General features: G+C 41.1%; 1 long non-coding RNA gene across 1 annotated transcript in view; it reads right to left on the bottom strand.

Annotated features, from left to right (window-relative positions):
- Positions 1-6,414: 6,414 nt before the first annotated feature.
- The window catches only part of LOC113624822 (uncharacterized), a 64,043-nt gene continuing 52,289 nt past the window's right edge, over positions 6,415-18,168 (bottom strand). The window contains exon 5 of the long non-coding RNA XR_003434472.1: positions 6,415-6,438. This is a non-coding gene — a long non-coding RNA (uncharacterized LOC113624822). The remainder of the gene's footprint in view (positions 6,439-18,168) is intronic.

Here is an 18,168-nt window from a genome sequence, read left to right as displayed (position 1 = left end):
TAGCATTGTTAGTATAGATTTGAACTCTCCTTTTCAATTCAGATTTCTGGGAATTCTTGTGTTTAGTTAATGCCCATGGAAATGAGCCTTTTTAAAAGGAAAAGCTAACAACAACTTTGTCAAAGTAAAGGCAGAAATGCATTCATTCCATCCTGCTTGTTACACTAGGATCGTAAGTGTGTAAGGGTTCCACTGGAGCTATTACTACCAAGTAAGAGGAAGTGCCTGGTAGCTCTCAATGAGCATTCAGTCCACAGTTCATTGCCACTGAAGTCAGGCCATGGTCTGCTGTGTAAATGTGCACTGCGGGGCTCTTTAACACACAGATTATGGGTACAATAGGCCATTGCTGCTCTTCTCTGCATAAACACATTCCTGAGAGATTTAAACATGTATACTATTGCTCAAACAGTGTAATTTCTGGGATTGTTCTTATCAATAAAATCACACAGCTTTAATGGGGACTTTCTCAATTTGCAAATGAGTGATTTCTCCACTAAACTATGAATATATCAGTCCACTGAGATTAACTGTATCCAAACACATTTCACAGTTTGTCCTTAATGTGAATTAAGACACTTAGTGTGGATTCTTGATAATTCCTACAACAGTCTCTTTGAACTCAATTGATTCTGAGATCATGGATTGGCGAATGGATGGATGGGTAGATAGATAGATAGGTAGACAGACAGAAGTGGAGGTAGCAGTGGGCACCAATCACTGACTGGTGGTCTTGGAGTCCTCTTTTCTATGTAGGACCATCCATTATTTACAGACAGCCGGCAGAGTATCCTGCAGAGTCCTCCTTCAAATAACCAGCTGTGTAAATTAAACAGAAGCCACATGCCAGGAACTGGTAGGATATCTATCCAAATGCCTCCTAGTCACTTCTCAGTAGTCTCAGTTACACATAGCCCACATCCTTATCAGAGTCAGCCTCTACAGCACCCACTCTTAAAATGGCTGTCCAGATAGTCTGTATGCATACGATTAATCTCAGCCAATATATCATTCACAGTTGAACACATTTTTAATCTATTTACTTAATAAACCTTCTGTGTCATTTCAAACTTACAAATACATGGGAGAGAAACATTTGAAAAAGCCCTTCCCCATTCACTCCCAACAATTTTACTAAACTGCAGGGATGCCTTACAATCTGAACTGCATTCTGCATCCTGCAAATCACTGAAAAACTTGTAGGCTTTCATCAGCCACTACAAAAACTGAGCTGAGCTAAGTTTGTTTTCACTGCTTGCAAATTTGACTACATATTACTTTTATTGTTAGCATTATTATATTGCAGTTTTATAGCCTCTATTTTCTGAGGAGTTGAAAGAATTTAATCTTCCCCCTTCAAGATCACTTTTCATTTTCCAGAGAATTGAAGAAAAATAGAAGATAAGGAGAAGAGGAAAAACGACAATAAAAAGGAGGGGGGGAGGAAAGGAAAATGAAGAGGAAGTAATATCTAGAACAAGTCCTTGCTACAAGTATCGATGGATTCCCACATTATAAGAAATGTGTTTAAACCCAATTCTTATATGTGTCATTTAGGTACTAATAAATAATTCTTTACCTTAATATACTTGTTTCTTTCAAAGCAATTTTATATAATAATAATAATAGCTAACATATATTGAATGCTTACTATGTTCCAGGCATTGCTCTAAGTGTCGGACATATAGTAATTCATTCTTCACAACAACCCTATGACGTAGATACTGTTTTATTATCCGAATTTTATAGATGAGGGAAGTGAGGCACTGAGAGGTTGAGTAACTACCCCTAGGTCACACACCACTAGGAAACAAGGGAGTTGGGGTTTCCCTTCCATTACCACCATACCCTTGAGGTGGACAGGAGTATCATTTCCTTACAGGTGAGGCCCAGAGGCCACATGATTAGTCCAAGGCTACAGATAACAGCAGATCTAGTTATAGAAAAACCACAATTGGGACCAGGTTTCTACACCAAAATTGGCAGTTTCCCAGAAGGTCCTATTAACAATCATCTTGTTTTACACAACATAAGCTAGAAATGGCTTCTGTTTCCTTGAGATGTCTGAGATGTTGAGAAGGACTACCAAGGAAATTCAGGGGACCAGCTGCACATGAACAATGCAAGACTGAACCTCCCCACTGTCACTGAATTTAGAAAGCACTGAAGGACCTGTGGAACAAAAACCACATGCACAGAAAGATACACAGGATGAAAAGGCAGAGAGCTATGTACCAGATGAAGGAACAAGATAAAACAACTAAATGAAGTGGATATAGGAAACCTTCCAAAAAAAGAATAATGATAGTGAAGATGATCCAGGACCTCAGAAAAAGAATGGAGGCAAAGATCGAGAAGATGCAAGAAATGTTTAACAAAGACCTAGAAGAATTAAAAAACAAACACCTAGAAGAATTAAAAAACAAACACCTAGAAGAATTAAAGAACAAACAAACAGAGATGAACAATACAATAACTGAAATGAAAAATACACTAGAAGAGGGCTTCCCTGGTGGCGCAGTGATTGGGAGTCCACCTGCTGATGCAGGGGACACGGGTTCGTGCCCCGGTCCAGGAGGATCCTGTATGCCGTGGAGCGGCTGGGCCCATGAGCCATGGCCGCTGGGCCTGCACGTCCGGAGCCTGTGCTCCACAGCAGGAGAGGCCACAATGGTGAGAGGCCCGCATACAGAAGAAAAAAAAAAAAACAACACTAGAAGCAATCAGAGGCAGAATAACTGAGGCAGAAGAAAGGATAAGTGACCTGGAAGACAGACTGGTGGAATTCACAGCCGTGGAATAGAATAAAGAAAAAAGAATGAAAAGAAATGAAGACAGCCTAAGAGACCTCTGGAACAACATTAAACGCAACAACATTTACATTATAGGGGTCCCAGAAGGAGAAGAGAGAGAGAAAGGACCCGAGAAAATATTTGAAGAGATTACAGTTGAAAACTTCCCCAACATGGGAAATGAAATAGCCACCCAAGTCTAGGAAGTGCAGAGAGTCCCAGGCAGGATAAACCCAAGGAGAAACATGCCAAGACACATAGTAATCAAACTGACAAAAATTAAAGACAAAGAAAAATTATTGAAAGCAACAAGGGAGAAATGACAAATAACATACAAGGGAACTCCCATAAGGTTAACAGCTGATTTCTCAGCAGAAACTCTACAAGCCAGAAGGCAGTGTTATGATATAATTAAAGTGATGACAGGGAAGAACCTACAACCAAGATTACTCTACCCGGCAAAGATCTCATTCAGATTTGATGGAGAAATCAAAAGCTTTACAGACAAGCAAAAGCTAAGAGAATTCAGCATCAACAAACCAGCTCTACAACAAATGCTAAAGGAACTTCTCTACCTGGAAAACACAAGAGAAGAAAGGACTTACAAAAACAAATCCATAACAATTAAGAAAATGGTAATAGGAACATAAATATCAATAGTTACCCTAAACATGAATGGATTAAATGCTCCAACCAAAAGACACAGTCTCACTGAATGGATACAAAAACAGGACCCATATATATGCTGTCTACAAGAGACCCACTTCATAACTACGGACACATACAGACTGAAAGTGAGGGGATGGAAAAAGATATTCCATGCAAATGGAAATCAAAAGAAAGCTGGAGTAGCAATACTCATATCAGATAAAATAGACCTTAAAATAAAGAATGTTACAAGAGACAAGGAAGGACACTACATAATGATCAAGGCACAAATCCAAGAAGAAGATATAACAATTATAAATATATATGCACCCAACATAGGAGCACCTTAATACATAAGGCAACTGCTAACAGCTATAAAGAGGAAATTGACAGTAACACAATGATAGTGGGGGAATTTAACACCTCATACCAATGGACAGATCATCCAAAAAGAAAATTAATAGGGAAACACAAGCTTTAAATGACACAATAGACCAGTTAGATTTAATTGATATTTATAGGACATTCCATCCAAAAACAGCAGATTACACTTTCTTCTCAAGTGCACACAGAAAATTCTCCAGGATAGATCACATCTTGGGTCACAAGTCAAGCCTCAATAAATTTAAGAAAATTTTAATCATATCAAGCACCTTTTCTAACCACAACACTATGATATTAGAGATCAATTACAGGGAAGAAAACATAAAAAACACAAAAAAATGGAGGCTAAACTATACGTTACTAAATAACCAAGAGATCACTGAAAAAATCAAAGAGGAAATAAAAAAATACCTAGAGACAAATGACAATGAAAACACGATGATCCAAAACCTATGATATGCAGCAAAAGCAGTTCTAAGAGGGAAGTTTATAGCAATACAAGCCTACCTCAAGACACAAGAAAAATCTCAAATTAACAATCTAACCTTAAACCTAAAGGAACTAGAGAAAGAAGAACAAACAAAACCCAAACTTAGTAGAAGGAGAGAAATCAAATATCAGAGCAGAAATAAATGAAATAGAAACAAAGAAAACAATAGCAAAGATCAATAAAACTAAAAGCTGGTTCTTTGAGAAGATAAACAAAATTGATAAACCATTAGCCAGACTCATCAAGAGGGAGAGGACTCAAAGCAATAAAATTAGAAATGAAAAAGGGGAAGTTACAACAGACACCGCAGGAATACATAGCATCCTAAGAGACTACTACAAGCAACTCTATGCCAATAAAATGGACAACCTGGAAGAAATGGACAAATTCTTAGAAAGGTATAACCTTCCAAGACTGAACCAGGAAGAAGCAGAAAATATGAACATACCAATCACAAGTAATGAAATTGAAACTGTGATGAAAAATCTTCCAACAAACAAAAGTCCAGGACCAGATGGCTTCACAGGTGAATTCTATCAAACATTTAGAGAAGAGCTAACACCCATCCTTCTCAAGCTCTTCCAAAAAATTGCAGAGGAAGGAACACTCCCAAACTCATTCTATGAGGCCACCATCACCCTGATACCAAAACCAGACAAAGATACTACAAAAAAAGAAAATTACAGACCAATATCACTGACGAATATAGATGCAAAAATCCTCAACAAAATACTAGCAAACAGAATCCAACAACACATTAAAAGGATCATACACCATGATCAAGTGGGATTTATCCTGGGGATGAAGGATTCTTCAATATACACAAATATATTAATGTGATACACCATATTAACAAATTGAAGAGTAAAAACCATATGATCATCTCAACAGATCCAGAAAAAGCTTTTGACAAAATTCAACACCCATTTATGATAAAAACTCTCTAGAAAGTGGGCATAGAGGGAACCTACCTCAACATAATAAAGGTCATATACGACAAACCCACAGCAAACATCATTCTCAATGGTGAAAAACTGAAAGCATTTCCTCTAAGATCAGGAAAAAGACAAAGATGTCCACTCTCACCACTATTATTCAACATAGTTTTGGAAGTCCTAGCCATGGCGATCAGAGAAGAAAAAAAAATAAAAGGAATACAAATTGGAAAAGAAGAAGTAAAACTGTCACTGTTTGCAAATGACATGATACTATACATAGAGAATCCTAAAGATGCCACCAGAAAACTACTAAAGCTAATCAATGAATTTGGTAAAGTTGCAGGATACAAAATTAATGCACAGAAATCTCTTGAATTCCTATACACTAATGATGAAAAACTGAAAGAGAAATTAAGGAAACATTCCCATTTACCATTGCAACAAAAAGAATAAAGTACCTAGGAATAAACCTACTTAAGGAGACAAAAGACCTGTATGCAGAAAACTAAGACACTAAAAGACACTGATGAAAGAAATTAAAGATGATACCAACAGATGGAGAGATATACCATGTTCTTGGATTGGAAGAATCAATATTGTGAAAATGACTATACTACCCAAAGCCATCTACAGATTCAATGCAATCCCTATCAAATTACCAATGGCATTTTTTACAGAACTAGAACAAAAAATCTTAAAATTTCTATGGAGACACAAAAGACCCTAAATAGCCAGTCCTGAGGGAAAAAAACGGTGGTGGAGGAATCAGGCTCCCTGACTTCAGACTATACTACAAAGCTACAGTTATTGAGACAATATGGTACTGGCATAAAACCAGAAATATAGATCAATGGAACAGGATAGAAAGCCCAGAGATAAACCCACACACTTACGGTCAACTAATCTATGACAAAGGAGGCAAGGATATACAATGGAGAAAAGACAGTCTCTTCAATAAGTGGTGCTGGGAAAACTGGACAGCTACATGTAAAAGAATGAAATTAGGGGCTTCCCTGGTGGCGCAGTGGTTGAGAGTCCACCTGCTGATGCAGAGGACACGGGTTCGTGCCCCGGTCTGGGAAGATCCCACATGCCGCGGAGTGGCTGGGCCTGTGAGCCATGGCCGCTGAGCCTGCATGCCCAGAGCCTGTGCTCTGCAACAGGAGAGGCCACAGCAGTGGGAGGCCTGCGTGCTGCAAATAAAAAAAAAAAAAAAAAAAGAATGAAATTAGAACACTAACACCACACACAAAAATAAACTCAAAATGGTTTACAGACCTAAATGTCAGACTGGACACTATAAAACTCTTAGAGGAAAACATAGGAAGAACACTCTTTGACATAAATCACAGCAAGATCTTTTCTGATCCACCTCCTAGAGTAATGGAAATAAAAACAAAAATAAACAAATGGGACCTAATGAAATTTAAAAGTTTTTGCACAGCAAAGAAAACTACAAACAAGACGAAAAGACAACCCTCAGAATGGGAGAAAATATTTGCAAACATATCAACAGACAAAGGATTAATCTCCAAAATATATAAACAGCTCATGCAGCTCATTATTAAAAAAATAAACAACCCAATCAAAACATGGGCAGAAAACCTAAATAGACATTTCCCCAAAGAAGATATATAGATGGCCAAGAGGCATATGAAAAGCTGCTTAACATCACTAATCATTAGAGAAATGCAAATCAAAACTACAATGAGGTATCACCTCACACCAGTTAGAATGGGCATCATCAGAAAATCTACAAGCAACAACTGCTGAAGAGGGTGTTGAGAAAAGGGAACCCTCTTGAACTGTTGGTGGGAATGTAAATTGATACAGCCACTATGGAGAACAGTATGGAAGTTCCTTAAAGAACTAAAAATAGAATTACCATATGACCCAGTGATCCCACTACTGGGCATATACCCAGAGAAAACCATAATTCAAAAAGACACATGCACCCCAATGTTCATTGCAGCACTATTTACAATAGCCAGGTCATGGAAGCAACCTAAATGCCCATCGACAGACAAATGGATAAAGAAGATGTGGTACATATATACAATGGAATATTACTCAGCCATAAAAAGGAACGAAATTGAGCCATTTGTAGAGACGTGGATGGATCTAGAGACTGTCATACAGAGTGAAGTAAGTCAGAAAGAGAAAAACATATATCTTATATTAACGCATATATGTGGAACCCAGAAAAATGGTACAGATGAACCAGTTTGCAGGGCAGAAGTTGATACACAGATGTAGAGAACAAACGTATGGACACCAAGGGGGGAAAGCCGGAGGGGGTGGGGATGGTGGTGTGCTGAATTGGGCGATTGGGATTGATATGTATACACTGATGTGTATAAAATTGATGACTAATAAGAACCTGCTGTATAAAAAATAAATAAAAAAAAAAAAGAAAGCACTGCAGGGACGATGAAATCATAGGCAGGCTGATGAGACCTGTTGGGCGAATAATCTCATGGCCCCTGCCAGGAATACCTGCTGTCACCAAGAAACCCCTGTTTTCATGAAAGCTCAGGCCAAGCTGGTGTAGAGAAAGACCCTCTGAACTCCCAAAGTTCCAATGAACTATGATACCATGGACAAGTCATTTCATCTGAGTGTTAGGTACATGATTATTAAAAATAAAATAAATTAAAATAAAATAAAGGCATATGGTTGGTTAAGCTCATCTCTTAACACTTCTCATTATCTTAAATTTGTGATTCTAAAAATGATACCCCACATTACAAGTGGGAAAACTGAGGTAAAAGCTAAAAGACTTTCTTAGGGCCAAAGGAAATCCCAGGACCAAATTTGCTAAATTTACAGATACTTTCTAGACACAAAAATGAAAGATTGTAATAATTAGCTACTTGCTACTTATCAGATATTTTTTTAAAAAGGAATTTGTGTAAATAAAATTTATTCCTATTTAGCTACGAATTATTTTTTAAAATGTTGTATACTGAAATGTGATACTGTCCCGTATTTTTTTTGACCATGCTAATGGTTCTGTAGGTAAGGTTAATGAGATAATTAGTTTTATATCATAAATCCACCCATATAAAGATTGTTTCCTTTTATTGTTCTAATTCAAAAACAATTAATGTTCTAATCTTCATACAAAGTAGCTCAAATTTGGAATGATTAGAACTAAGGCAGTTATCACAGTCAATAAAAGGGTTAGGATCCCATAATAATAAAATGAAATATTAAAAGTGCCAGTAATTATTCAAAACTCTGCTTGTGTGTGTGTAAGAGAAAGAGATGGACAGAGATAGAGACAGAGGGAGAATGAGAATAAATATGTCAGGGTTTCCAGAAAGAGAGTAGTTTGTAGTACATGAGACATTTACAAAACCCTTGCTGATTTATGAGTCAGCCATTTTTGCTTCTGCCAACATTCAACATCCTGCATTTGGTCATGTTGGATTGCCTAGTGTTAACACACTGACTTTATCTGGTTCATCATTGCTGGCTCCTTCCTAAGAAAGGAGGCTGTGTTAAGAAGGAACATACTGGGAAACTCTGCTCATTCACCCAAACTGTCTCACATTAAAATTTCTTGAAAAAGTATATTGAATGTCATTTTAAAGGTAATAAATTTGCAATGGACTAAAGAAAAAGTCATTCCATAAGGATGAGTGATAGTTGGTTTCCAGTTGCTCACCTCTACTCAGTTTGCCAATCCCTAGAAAACACAAGTACTCCTAGAGACACAGGCAATCAAGGGAATAGAACATGGCTCTTTGCAGCTGGACTTAGGTGAGCCACTGTTCTCAACTCACTGTGCTAAAGAAGCCACTTCTCATGTGCCTCAGGTGAGTTCACAAACCCCTGCCATTTATTATCCAAGCATGATGACTGGATGAAAGAAAATAAGTAGATCAATGTAAACTCATCATCACTTCCAGGAAATAGACACAACTTATGCCTTGCTAGTCTTTATACATAAAAAGGAGCCTATTTTTTTAAGTCACTCCTACTTAAATTTCAGTAATAATAATTGAGATGAGAGACTCCAATGTGTCACTCATGTTTAAACAGTCGAATTGCTAATTAGAGAAACAACACGATAATTTATTATAATAAAGTTAGACCAGATACTATTCCTTCCACTACAGTTACCAAAAGACTAAGCAAAGGTGAGTACTGGCCTACACATTAGCGTAGGTCATTAGAATGACCACGGCTCTTTACAACTCACCAGAATCATGGAAATGTTCTGAGTCTGATCTTAAGTCCTTGGAAAATAGAATACTCTTAAAATAGTGCAATTCAACAAAGTAAGCCCAGGAGCAACAGAACTGGAAGCTACTCAGTAAATACTGTTGGGCTCTGAAAGAATGGCGCCAAGCCATGGGCCTCACAGCATGTTTCCTACTCCAAATGGCAAGCCCTTTTAAAGCTATACATCTCCTTCAATCCATTTATCCATCAGCAATAAAACTGCCTTGATGGGATTGATTTAATACTAGAGAGAGTGCTGAATTTGATGAATGCATGACAGCTACTTATTTTGGCCTCTTCTGCAAAGCTAGAGCTAGCATTGTTTGGTTCTTTTGCATAGCTGTAGCTAGCTCTAAATGGAAATTCTATTTCTTCCCTTTGTTTCATTTATCAGAACATACTCAAGGTAACTGTTACAGAGAGCAGAAAAGAAATGGCTCCTGGAACCCTTTTGGCACAGAGGGTCAGTACAGTGCTTGAAATGGGCATTCTGGCTGAACCAGTGCTTTGAGCAGTCTCTTTGCAGGATGAATAACATCTCCACCTTAGTACCAAAGTCATCATCTACAGACAGATAGACCCTCCTCGGGTCTCTTCAACACCCTTCAAGTCATGATAGGCCTCCTGCCTTGTTTCCTCCAGCTACCATGCCTACCGGTTTTGGATGATCCTCTAAGGCTGCAGGGAAGTTTTTGAGGTTCCTCAAGATGGCAAAGGCCTCCCACCCATCCCTACTTGACTTTTTTCCCCAACCACTTCCTTGAAATTTCCTCTAATCACAAACACCCAGGGTGTTATTTTTCTTGTGTTTCTTTGCAGCAAGTCCAAAACTCTCTCTTAGTGGCTTTATGTCACTTTATGGGGTTAAAAGTATTCTTTAGATCAAATGGCAGAAAATAAACATGTACATTGCGGAATATACTCCACTCAAGGCAGAGAGGTGGGCTAATGCTTCTTAGCTGAGAGGGTTCAGTACCTTCTGCCCTGAAAGTTTTCAGTGACTAAGAGTACACAATCACATTTGGATAAGGAGAAAATATATATTTTATAAATACAGTGTACTATAATAGATTGTCATATATACATATTTATATTTATTATACATTTTCATTCAGTTTTACAAATTTTAGGAAAATATTTCAGAAACATAGAGTATTATAACAAATCAGGGTGATGTAAAACATGATATCTTTGTGTTCCCTGGCAAATGCTTCAGTTTTTTTGTGTGTTTGTTTGTTTTTTGGCTGTGCTGTGAGGGGGCTTTCTCTATTTGTGGCGAGCGGGGGCTACTCTTTGTTGCTGTGCACGGGCTACTCTTCGTTGCGGTGTGTGGGCTTCTCACTGCAGTGGCTTCTCTTGTTGCAGAGCACGGGCTCTAGGCACGCTGGCTTCAGTAGTTGTGGCATGTGGGCTCAGTAGTTGTGGCTAACGGGCTCTAGAGTGTAGGCTCAGTAGTTGTGGCACACGGCTTAGTTGCTCCGTGGCATATGGGATCTTCCCAGACCAGGGCTCGAACCCATGTCCCCTGCATTAGCAGGCAGATTCTTAACCACTGTGCCACCAGGGAAGTCCCTGCCTCAGATTTTTGAGAAAAATAGTTTAACTCTTCAGCTCCACCTCATAAATCTTCACTCCAAACTTAAGGGCAGTATCAGAGGTCAATTTTTGCAGCACCAAAGCTCCTCCTCTGCCTGAGTTATTTAATTGAAAACCTCAGAAAGACAGCTCTCCAGTACAGTTCTGGCTGATACAAGGGAGAGATGGGATGCCATCGACGACACAGACTCACTAAGACAAGGGAGGATGGAAGATGCCAGACTAGCAGAAGGTGGTGGGGAGGACTCTACAGCAAGGGAAGGAGTGCTGTGGTTTCAGCCCTCATGATGAAGGCATTGAGGGCATGAGGGTATCTGAGCAGGTCTGGGGGGAAAAGAGCAACTAGAGAAGCAGAAGCAATTCAGTGTTTAGGGGTCCGAGGCTGTGGTCATGGCTCTAGGAGAGCTGTTTGTATAGTCCAGCAGAGGAAGCCAGCACTCAGCAGGGAGGGACTGGACAGGTGTTAGTCAAGTGTGCTTTGGTTTAGGGAGAAGCAAGCAGGAAGCCCATGATGCTGAGAATGGAAGCCCCGTCCTTGGATTAACTGAGTTGAGCGAGGGGGATAAACCTGGGACCAGGGTAGCCACACAGGCATCGAGGGCTTAAGTGACAGATCATTCGTGGTCCTGGAAGAAAACAGATGCATACACGAAAGAGAAAGGAAGAGTTTCACGAAGGGATGATTTTCAGTGGAGGGGCAGGGTTAAAGAAAACCAACAAGGGACTTGATGTCCTCTGGAACTGGAACAGGGCAGCAGAAGGAGTTACTGCCCCTGTGCCTGAAGGGTCAAGGGGAAGGAGCTGGGGGGAATTGTCCCTCAGGGGCTCTGACCTAGAGAGTCACCAGCTGTGGCTATGGGAGACAGCCAGCAAACAGAAGCTGTGGCCTTTACGGAGGAACACAGCCACTGCCAACACAGGGCCTGGCAGGGAGGGAGCCCAGGAACAAATACCACACGTTGTCTTGCTCTGCTCTTCGCTGGCTGGATGCAGAGGAGGGGGAGGGGCGAGCCCGGCTGATGCAGGACACACAAGACAGTCCCTCAGAGCAAAAGCAGGGTAGACAAGTGTGGAGAGTGAATGTGCCGGGGGAAACTAAGAACGCGGAGCACATCGAGAACCCTGGGACAGAAGGATACTGCAGCCCATAAGTCACGCTTTGGACCCCCAGGTTGGAATCCACAGAGTGTGATTGCTTCTAAGCCCACACAGAAGTGGGCAAGTGGGAGGGAGGGTCTTAATAATTTAGTTAATATTCTTTCTCTCTCTCTCTCTCTCTTTTTTTTTTTTTTTTTCTCAGTTTGGCCCAGGTACTGGTGCTGGTCCAAACACACAGGTGGGAGTCATCTACATTTAGCCAGTGGAGCAAGGGAGGCAGAGGCATGGAAAATAAGACAGGGATGACCGGCTGCTACAGCTCCAGGTAACCCATTAATCTCAGAAACATGTCAACTCTAACACTTGTACTTGGTTCTCAGGATACCTTCTAGTGGGTCGGGTCAGCATTATCATAGTCTAAGCCCTGTTCAGAAACCTGAGGAAATTTAGACAGCCCAATAAGTTGACACCAACTCCCTCACTTGCAAGCGTATTGGCCACATGAATCACACACAAAAAAAACTTTATTAGAAGAAAATCAACTACCATTAGAAGAAATTTCTGTTCAAAGTTAAGGAGCCCAGGAAGGCTCCTTCACCGGCAGAGACCACACATCCCTCACTCTGGGCTAGAGCTGCTCTCACCCGGCAGGGTCACTGACCCCAGCAGGTGTCTCTAGCCTGGACTGTGTTTCCATCCTCTGCCCATCCCCACTCACTGCTCATGCTGGAGAACACACAAATAGCCACTGCTGGCCAAGGCCAAGGCCGAGGCCACTTCCCTGGTCACTGGGCGGCTCCCCAGAACCTCCTTTCCCCAGCCTTAAAGTTTCTTTTAAAGCTCCCAATCCAGTGGGTTCCCTTACAACTCCCCATGTTGCAGTGTTTGTCTGCTTGCTTGCTCACTTAATTAGGCTCATTTAGCTTCTAGGCTGTAGTGGAAGGTCAAACCACAGTAAGTCATTCAAGCCAGCCGCCCTCCTAGCACAAGCAGCAGGCACCCAGCATGAAGTCCAGGCACCTCCACTCTGTCCTGCCTTCCTTCTCCACCAACCACACGCTCAGAGGCTGTAAAGAGCCTTTCTCTTCTTTTTTGTTTGATATTTCAGACCTGGTGCTAACCATCCATTTTAGCCTTTCCCGTCACTAATTTTACCCACTGGGGTTCTTCAGTAAACACAGGTTTTATGGATGCTTTACAAACGTGTTGAGAGAGAATAAAATGGTATAGTCTCGTCTCATCCAGATGCTACACAGCTTGATAGGCTAATAATTAGTTTGACCCAGAGAATCTGAGACCTTCCAAAAGGGCTTTCAGGAAGAGCAGCACAAATCATCACCTCATAATAAAAGCCACCATTTGTTGAGACCAACTAGGTCTCATACATTAATCTGTGGGGGTTACCTGTTTATACTTTAATCCCCATATAAATATGTAAAGGATATACTTACCCTTTAATACAGCAGCCCAATGTATTATGTATTCTTATCTCCATTTTAGAAATTAGCTTAGAGTGATTAGGTAATTTGCCCAAGATTAACAGCTAGGAAGGTGCAAAGACAGGATTGGAATTCGGGTAGCCTGGACAAGCTAATCTGAGTGCCTGCAATGCCTACTAACCCATTATGAGCCCCTGCTGGAAGAGGGGGCTAAATCACCTCATAATGTAGAGCTATAGGAATATGTTCATTTAAAATAATAACAATGTCAAAGCATGGAATTCACAGTACCACAGATATGAGAATAAATAAGATATATGGGTCTGATTTTTCACCCACTCACATCTGCGTATTCTTAGATGCATTTCTTAGGTGCATGATTTTCCCGGCATGCTGTATAATTTACGTATTTACTTTTCATACCACTTATGGAACTACTGAAGGTATAGGACAATGACTCTTCTCACAGCTTTATTAATACAATTATTATAGAAATTATTAATTCAGTATTTGTGTTTAAGGCTGGCAAACTCCTTTCCCTAAAGCACCATTTCCAATTTCTGATCTTAAGCACATTCAAAAGATCTTGTGACCACCATATGGGTCCTCCCTGATGTCATGATACATTTCCCTAGCTTTCCTGATATCCCACTCTGATGTATACTCTTTACTTTCTAAGATCCATAGACATTAGCAGCAGGCCTTGACCAACTCAATTGTAGGAGGACCTCTCTCCTGAAAGACCTTTTCTAAATGTCTACAGCTTGATCCCTTTACTGCCCAATAGAACACCCTTCCTGCCCCATGGGGGCCTTTCCTCTCCAACCAATCCAGAAAACACCATTCACATTATATTCCATTACTATTGACTATTTACTATTATGTTACATACCATTTGCTTATTCTTTTGTACCAATTAGCATTTTCTTAGCTTTCCCTGAATTATGATACTTTAATTGGTAAAGAAAAGAAAGGAATCAACCATTCAAGAGTATGAAGAAGACATAAAGAAGGTGGCACGGGGTGTTGAGCAGAAGGTACTTGGGGAGTTAAAATAACGGCTGTCAATTCAGGCAACCAAGTACCCTCGCTGCTGACTCCAAAGCTCGTGTATATACTATATGGCAGCACAACCCATGTCCATGCCCTGCCTCACTTAAGGTTCAGCCTTCTGGAGACTCTAGCCCAAGGTCTCTATTAAAGAGCTATGCTTGGAAAAGAGAGCAGGTGATGATGAGTGCCAGGGGAAGCAACCAGGACCGATGTCCTTTACAGTGATGACTAAAGGACGATATTCCTGACATCATCCTTTAGTCATCAGGAATATCAGCAGGGATGAGCAGTTCCCTTGGGAAGCCAGGCAATAGACAGCCTCCCTTCCCTAGGCCAAGACAGGCTGAGTCCAGAGCTTACAAATTAAGTGCCACACAGGCAGAGCAGATGATGTAAATGAGTGAGGTGACCAAGAGAGCAGCAATCAAGAGTGCACAGGTAGGGACTTCCCTGGTGGTCCAGTGGTTAAGACTCCGTTCTTCCAATGCAGAGGACGTGGGTTTGATCCCTGGTCTGGGAACTAAGATTCCACATGCTGCGCAGTGCGGCCAAAAACAAACAAACAAACAAGAGTGCACATGCAAACTGTAGAACTCCTGCCTAAGCAGAAGGAGCCAGCCACCTCTCATTGCATTGTGGGATTGTGGTCAGTGGTGCCAGCTCCTCTGATTTTCCCAGAGAACTCATAAACCCACATTTTAATGTGAAATATCTCAATTTTTAAATGTTATTGACAATTTTAATATATTTTTAAACTATGTGTGCCCTTGCCTATGGACATGCAGATGTGACCTATGGACTGCAACCCCTGCCTGATGCCTGAACGTTAAGATTAGCTGCTTCTTTCCTTCCACTAGATTGTTCCTTTAAATTGTACCCTCCCTGCAGCCTCTACCCCTCCTCCTTGGCTTTTCCTCTACCTTCTCTTCTTTTGCTTCCACTCACATCATCCTAATTCCTCCAATCCAAACCCTCACTCCCTTCTCTAATGCTGTCCACTTATCCAAATTCCATTATAATGATTATATAAAAAGACCCAACCCCCCATCAAATAAAGCAATTTATGAAAAATCAAAATGAGCAAAACTTTTAAACCTCGGATTAAAAGCCACCCAGTAGACTCCTCTGTCCCGAGGGAACTTCAGGCGTATTAATAATTCAAAGGTTCATACTTGATTGAACTTATTTTTTTATTCCTATTTAATATTACCTCATATACATGCTGTGTTTTCTCTTTAAGCTCTTGAAGTGAAGAGCCCTGTCAGCTTCCCCTGTTCAAACCACTCCAGCTCCCAAATGCCCCTCCTCCTCTCCACAAACTCCATAAAACTGCTAACATTTCAGACCTCTCTCTTTGGAGTTAGCTGACAGTGGTGCCTGGAGCCCTCCTTGGACCTCCTGGGGCTCTAACCCTCTGTGAGGAACCATGGCCATGGCTGGAAGGTCTCTGAAGGAATTTTCTAGATATTCATCTAGCACTTCAGCAACCTGACACTCCACCAACACTGAGACATTTTCACCCCTCATTTTCTGGATTAGACCCAATTTCTGGTCATTTCATAAGACTGAGGTGTCAAAAGAGGGCCAATCTTGAGTCTAGAGAGAGTAGGCAATTACCTACATACGGAGATTTACCAAATACAATAAAAACTGAAAATGTCCCCACCTGTTCAAAACAGCTGAAACCTCAAGCCAAGCTTTTCATTCCATCTCCGAGGTACAGGAGACTGTGTCCCAGGAAAAGCTTCAGTAAACTTCAATCCATACTGAGGGATAAATACCGGATGTCGGATGTTGGGCACACTCCTCAAAGCAAGGTTAGGTGGTAGGAGAAAGGAGAGACCTGGGGCCATGTCGTTGGCGGGAGGCCCCACCGAGGCAGGGACGAGGTACCTGAGGTGGGAGGCGTGGCAGTCACTGCACTATTTTGCCTGACTTTCCTTCCTACCCTGCTCCCACTTTGCTCCTCCTCCAAACTGCAGCACAGTCAGTATTTTTGCCTGCCACAATCAGAGAATTTGGGGAAATACTTTAACACATCCTCCAGTCATTAACACAAGATCAAAATCCTTAACCCACCTCCCACCCCCATTGACTCCTGCACCACCCCAGCATTTACAACGTTTACACAGACAACTCAGGAGACCATAAAATCTGCTGGAGTGTTACGCTGGTAATTCCTGAATCTGAAAACTTGAGGCAAGTCCTTTCTCATTGAGGAATTTCACTTTCCTCATCCAACAGAGATACAGCTCAGAGGGCACACTCCCATGTTGGGTATAATTCTTTGGGTGAAATGTTTAGAAGAGTCCTGCCAACACAGAGCAGCAATTTCCATGCAAATTCGCACCTGTGGGGAAAAATGCAATTGGTCCAACTATTGTACTGATGGGACACCCTCTTCCCACTCCACTGGGGTGTGGAAACACGAAGGAAGAGATCTATCTGTTTGTTCAGCCTCTGCGCGTGCCAAACATAAACGACTCCTGTGTTGCAAAGGAGGCCTTCGCTCCACACTGCTGCTCAGTGGCAAGGATTGCATAGAAATGAGAAGTTGTGTTCCCCTCCTTCTCAGCGGGATTGTAAGAACAAAGGCAGTGTTTTTCAGAAAGAATCAGAAAAACAAAAAATGTTTTGTGAAACAAAAAATGTTGGTTAACCATGTGGAGTTTACAAAGAAAAATAATAATAATTTACTCAATTTGGTTAATTCCTGGGGTGACAGTGTTTCAATCCACCCACCTCAATTCCAATGGCCTGTGGCCACGCTGGGGCAGTGATGGATACAGTGGCGCAGAGTTCAAGACCCATAGATTGTTCTGGTCTCTGCCACTAACTATCAAGATGAACTGGGGCAAATTGCAATAAATGAGTTGAAGTAGCTCAGTGGTCTTCAAACTGGGGTGCAGCGACATCTGCCCTAGTGCATGAAGACTTTCTGAGGGCTTTCCAGGGGAAGGGAGAGCTTTGGGGAATCAACTGCCAAATCTTCAACTTCCACATGTCCTCTTTCCTGAAATGAAACTGCTAAAATCATGTCTCAAGGACTCTTTTTCCTCCAATAATCCTTTTCCTTCTTTGCAAAAGAAAAGCACACTCCTCCAGTAATCCTTTTCCTACTTTGCAAAAGAAAAGCACACTCTTCACCCACCACAGTCCTACTCGGGTGCATTGTCCTGAGGTGTGAAAACCTCCAGAGCTTCTTCCTGAGGGAGGGTCCTTTGAGAGAAAAGCAGGAGCGTTTCAAAAAGAAACACTGAGGGGAGGTGAAACACTCACGGCAAGCCTCTTTCTTGGCTTCTTCTTTCCCTCACTCTCTTCTTTCCTTCCTTCGTTTCTTACAGTAGGAATCCAGAAGCAAGAAGGTTCCAAAGGGTCACATACTAACACATTCATTTGAATTAAAAAATGAAATAAGATGTTTTTTTCTGACAGAAAGTAAGTCCAATTTGGCAGAATGGTTTGACAATAAGGACTAGCTTTGCCAATTAATTTATATG

This window comes from Aethalodelphis obliquidens, unplaced genomic scaffold (assembly GCF_003676395.1).
Source record: "Aethalodelphis obliquidens isolate GAN/ISIS:26980383/991018 unplaced genomic scaffold, ASM367639v1 scaffold2, whole genome shotgun sequence".
Classification (NCBI taxonomy): domain Eukaryota; kingdom Metazoa; phylum Chordata; class Mammalia; order Artiodactyla; family Delphinidae; genus Aethalodelphis; species Aethalodelphis obliquidens.
This window is presented reverse-complemented; position numbering and strand designations above follow the sequence as displayed.